The sequence below is a fragment of the Castor canadensis genome, chromosome 8, assembly GCF_047511655.1.
Source record: "Castor canadensis chromosome 8, mCasCan1.hap1v2, whole genome shotgun sequence".
Lineage (NCBI taxonomy): Eukaryota > Metazoa > Chordata > Mammalia > Rodentia > Castoridae > Castor > Castor canadensis.
The window spans coordinates 58,222,451-58,228,450 of NC_133393.1; the positions used below are offsets into that span (position 1 = coordinate 58,222,451).

The following is a 6,000-nucleotide window of genomic DNA, read 5'->3' on the forward strand; positions in this document are numbered from 1 at the left end:
TCAAGAAATAGGAATAGAAGGAATGTACCTCAACATAATAAAGGCTATGATATACTTATGGCTAACATCATCCTAAATGGGGAAGACTAAAACTAGACCCCTATCTCTCACCTGTACAAAAATCAATTCAAAATGGATCAAAGATCTTAATGTAAGATCTGAAATCTAGAATTGACTACAGAAAAACCTAGGTAAATATTTTCTGAATAGGACTCCAATTGCTCAGGAAATAAGAGCAAGAACTGACAAATGGGATTGGATCAAATTAAAAAGCAAATGATAAGCTCTTATACTTAAAAGGACTCTAAAGATTCCACCAAAAATAATCTCCTAAGTCTGACAAACATCAAAGGAAACAATTACCAGAATCAAGAGACAACCCACATTATGGGGTTGTCATAAGGTTAATCAGATAAAGGATTAATATCTGGAATATACTAAAAGGTCAAAAAAATTAAACACTCACAGGACAAGCAATCCAATTACTACATGGGAAAATGAATTGAACAGACAGTTCTCAAAAGAGGAAGTACAAATAGCCAATAAATACATGAAGAAATGTTTAACATCTTTAGCTATAAAGCAAATGCACATCAAAACTACACTGAGGTTCCATCTCATCTCAGTCAGAATGGCAATCTCAAGAAAACAAGTAACAAGACACTGGGAAAGATATGGGGGAAAGGGAAAAGGAATTCTTAACACACTTTTGGTGAGAATACAACCATTATGGATATAAGTATGTAGGTTCATCAAAAACCCAAAAATAGACCTACTTTATGGCCCTGCCAAACCACTCCTTGGCATATTTCTAATGGAATATAAATTGACACACAAGAAAGAAAATACCTGCATACCCATATTTATAGTAGCAACGTTCACAATAGCCAAGCTGTGGAATCAGCCTGGGTGCCCAAAAGAGTCAATGAATGGATTTAAAAAATTGGTATATATACATCATGGAGCATTATCCAGCCATAAGGAATAATGAAATTATGTCATTTGAAGAAAAATGGATGGAACTGGAGATCACTACATTGAGCAAGATAACCCAAGCTCAAAAAGCCAAATATCACATTTTTGCAATACAATCTAGACCTAAAATGATGATGATGAAGAAGTAATAAATAATAAAGATCAGGGAGAGATAAATGAAATAGAGAGTAAAAAAATACAAAATATCAATTTAACAAATAGTTGGTCTTTGAAAAGATCAACAAAACTGACAAACTGTTAACTAGCTTAATCAAGAAAATACAAAGACCCAAGAGAGACCATCTAAATAAAATTAGAAGTGAAAAAATAAGACATTATGACTTATACTATAGAAACACAAAAGATCATTATGGATTATTTTTTAAAATTATATGCTACTAATTGGAAGATCTATAAGAAATGGAAAATTTTCTGGACACATGACCTAGCAAAATGGAACTAAGAGGATATAAAAAAATTACATAGACCAATTAACAAGTAATAAAAGTGAATCAGCAATAAAAGCCTCCCAATGAAGAAAATCCCAGAGCCAGATGGGTTTACTGCAGTTTTGCCATACTTTAAAAGAAGTAACACAAATGCTTCTCAAATTATTACATAGAACTGACAGTACTGGTGATTGAACTCAGGACCTTATACTTGCTTGGCAAATGTTCTACCACTTGTGCCATGCCCCAGCTCATTACATAGAATTTAAAGGGAAGGGACTGTTCTAAAATAATTTAAAGGGGCCAGCATTACCCTATTATCAAAACTTAACAAAGATACAGAAAAAAAAATATAGACCAATATCCCTGATGAATAAAATGCAGAAATAGTCAACAAAAAATATTAGCAAATCAAATTCAACAGTACATCGAAAAGATCACATACAGTGATCAAGATGGCTTAATTCCAGGGATGTAAGTATGAGTCAACATATGCAAATCAATGAATGTAATATTTCATAGAATGAAGCATAAAAATCATAGGTTTTCAATAGGTGAAGAGAAAGCATATAATAAAATTCAACATTCCTTTGTGGGAAAAAAGCCCTGAACAAATTAAATATAGAATGATCACATCTCAACATAATAAAAGCTGTACATGGCAAACCCACAGCCAACATCATAGTGAGTTAGAGGAAATACTGAAAGTATGTCCTTCATGACCAAGAACAAGAAAAGAATATCCACTTTTACTACTCTTATTCAATATAGTACCAGAAGTTTTAGCCAGAGAAATAAAGGGAAAAAAAATAAGAAAGGAAGACAGATTATCCATGTTTACAGATGATATAGTTTACACATAGGAAAACCTAAAGACTCTGTCAAAAGGGTACAAGAACTGATACGTTCAGTAAAATAACAGGATGAAAATTCAATGTACAAAATTATTGCTTTTCTATAAACCAATAACAAATTTATTGAGAAAGAAATCCTGAAAGCAATCTCATTTACAATAGACACACACACACACCTACGAACAACTTAATTAAGATAATGTAAGATTTCTACAATAAAAATCACAAAACATTGAAGAAGACACAAAAACATGGAAAGACCTCCTAGTTTATAGATTCGAAAAATATTGTTAAAATGTCCATACTACTCAAAGCAGTCTACAGGTTTAATGCAATCCCTATCAAAATACCAATGACAGTCTTTACAGAACAAGACAAAACAATCCTGAAATTCATATAGAAGAACAATTTTTACCTCATGTTTGCAAAAAGATCAAAGCTAGAGGCATCACTATTATGGTTTGATAATGAAATGTCTTCCAAAGGCTCATGTTTTCAACTCTTGATCCCCAGCTGGTGGCACTGTTTTGGGAGATTGTAGAAAAACTTTAGAAGGTATGACTTAGCTCGAAGAAGTAGATCACTGGGGCAGGTCCCTGGGGGAGTAGATCACCTGGGGGGGGGTCTCATCTCCCTCCCCAGGTTCTTGTCAGCAATGAGGTGAAAAAGCTCCTGCAACACATGCTATCACTGCCATGATGGTTGCCTCCCAACTACTCCAGAAACAGAACCAACTGACTATGGGTTAGACCCTCTGAAACCATCAGCCAAAATAATCCTTTCCACCATTAAGTTGTCTATCAGGTAATTTTGGTTGTATGATGCAAAAGTAACTAAAATAATTACAATCAGGCATTGATTTCAAGACATCCTACAGAATCACATTCACCAAAATAATATAGTATCAGCATAAAAACAGACACATAAACTGATGGGACAGAATTAGAAACCTAAAAATAAATTCACACATCTATATCCAGCTGATTCTTGAAAAATGGAACAAAAACAGACTAAAGAAAAAGCCTCTTCAACAAATGATGCTGGGAAAACTGGATAGCAACATATAGAAGACTTAAACTTGCCTGCTGTCTCTCACCATGCATAAAAATCAACACAAAATGTAACACAGACCTTAACGTCTGACTTGAAGCTCTGAAACTAATAGAGGAAAACACAGGACAAACACTGCATGATATTGGCACATGCAATGATTTTCTGGGTAAGAATCCAAAAAGCACACAGAACAAAAGCAAAAACTGACAAATGGGATTACATTAAACAAAAAAGCTTCTGAACAGCATAGAAAACAAACAATAAAGAGATAACCTATAGAATAGGATAAAAATGCTTGCTATCTATTCAGTCAACAGGGAGTTAAAATCTAGAATAAAGAACCCAAAATATTAAAAATAGAAAGCCCAATTAATCCAATTACAAAATGAGGAAATGATCTGAATAGATACTTCTCAAAAGAAGAAATACAAACAGCCAATAAATGTTGAAAAGTGCTCAATATTATCAGAAATTAGGGAAATATAAATCAAAACTAAAATCAGATACTGTGTTACCCCAGTTATAATGGCTATTGTCAAAAAACTAAGCAGTCAAGCAAACAAAAACAAAAGCAAAAAATAACAAATGCTGGCAAGGATGTGGAGAGAAAGGAATCTTATACACTGTTGTGGGAATGTAAATTAGTACAGTCATTATGGAAAACAATGTATACATTCTTTGAAAAACTAAAATAAGACTACCAGATGATCTAGCTATTCCACTCCTGGGTATTTCCAAAGGAAATGAAGTCAGCATACAAAAGAAACACCTGCATGCCTACAGTTATTGTGGCACTATTCATAATGGCTAATATATGAAATCAGTCTAGGTACCCATCAACAGATGAATGGATAAAGAAAATATGGTGTAGATACTCAATAGGGTATTATTCAACCATGAAAAGAGTGAAATTCTGTCCTTTCTAGCAAGATAGTTGGAATTGGAGGACATTTTGTCAAGTGAAATGAGCCAGACACAGAAGGACAAGTACTACATGTTCTCTTCTCTCATATGTGGAAACTAAAATTTAAAAAAATGACCTAAAATAGTGATTACTACAGACTGGGTAGGGCTCCAAGGGGAGAGGAGGTGTTAAGCATGGAAGAAGTGTCAATGAACCTAATCAAGCTGAACAGTGTATGCCACATGCATGAATGGAAATGCCACAATGAATCCCACCAATATAAATGATTAGTATGTTAACACATCATTTATGTCATTAACATAAAAATAGATATTACAAAATAAATGTAAATGAAATGTTCTAAAAATAGAAAGGCAGAATAAACTGGAAGTATTTTAATGAGAAAGTTTAAAATTATAGCAATTATGACAGAAAAATAAAATTGCAGAAAAAATAAATTGAACAATAAAACAGAATACATAAGCAAGCAACAATGTCATTTTACATTCTCTAAATTGGCAAAAAATTGTGTAGTGTGAGAGATAAGGGGAATGTGGATTGAAGGAACTCTCATTTCTGCTGGTGGGAGGTATAATTAGGTACTCCAACTTTGAATAATTTTGAAAATCTCTAAACTTGAGACTGTCAAAATGCTCTGAGTTAGCAACTTTATTTCTTAGGTACCCACCCTAGAAGATTGTCTTCAACTATGGCTGCAATTAAGTATAAATAACTGGGGCATGGAGATTGTTTTCTCAAGCCTCTATGTGATTCTAATATGAACCCAGGTTTGAGACCAGTCCTGGGGAGGAAAATGGTGTAAGCACGGGCCAATAGGTTGTACAGAATGTTTATAGAAATATTAGCATCAGCAAAAAGCTGGAATTCCAAGTAACCATTACAAAAATAAGGAAAGCAAATGCAAAATATTCACATAGCAGTAAAATTCATAAAATGGACCACAGCTTTTTAGGTGAATCTTAGAAACAATGCTGAATTTATAAAGCAAGTTAGATGATTAGGTCCCAAGAAACAACCAAAGTTAAGCATCATTTTGTTTAGGCCTAAAAAAACCAAGAGAATGATAGCACATCTGAACAAGGGAGAGATAGTATGACAGGATGGAGAAGTCACAAATCATTTCAATAATATTGATAATTTTCTAATTGAGTTGTGAGTGATTGTACAGATGCTTAATCTCTTGCTCTATAACTTAAACTTCTGTTTGTATCGAATACTACACAACATAAAATACTTAAATACCTTTTAGTAATACTAGCTCCTCACAGTAGAATTTGTCGGCCTCCTGTCCAGGTAACTGGGAGTTCCACACACATTCAGAGGATTAAACTCTTGCATTCTTTTGCAGTTCTCTTTGCTTAGAATTCTCAAAGTGTTGCTGCGACTTGTGCTTGCTAATGTCACTTGAAACACTGAGCCTAATTATTAACTTTGCTCAGCAAACATTGGCAGTTACACTTTCTACCATCGCTAGGGAAACGGGTTTTAAATGTGTTCATATATCTTCCAAGAGCCACATTCACAGGGCATTTCCACTTAGGTCATTTAATCATGGAAGTTAACCTCATGAAAACATTTTGATTATAATAATATCAATAACCTTTGGGAGCAAGGATCATGAATATTGGGTCTGATGTCAGATTTCTTGGGCTCAAATTCCAGTGCCATGATTAACTAATGTTAAGACTTTTGGAAATTGCTTAGCCTTGCTGTACTTCCAATTCCTTATCTAAAAAGTAGAGGT

General features: G+C 33.8%; 1 long non-coding RNA gene across 1 annotated transcript in view; it reads right to left on the minus strand.

Annotated features, from left to right (window-relative positions):
• The window catches only part of LOC141425719 (uncharacterized), a 31,049-nt gene extending 25,407 nt beyond the window's left edge, over positions 1 to 5,642 (minus strand). Inside the window, exon 1 of the long non-coding RNA XR_012450794.1 lies at positions 5,499 to 5,642. This is a non-coding gene — a long non-coding RNA (uncharacterized lncRNA). The remainder of the gene's footprint in view (positions 1 to 5,498) is intronic.
• Positions 5,643 to 6,000: the final 358 nt, after the last annotated feature.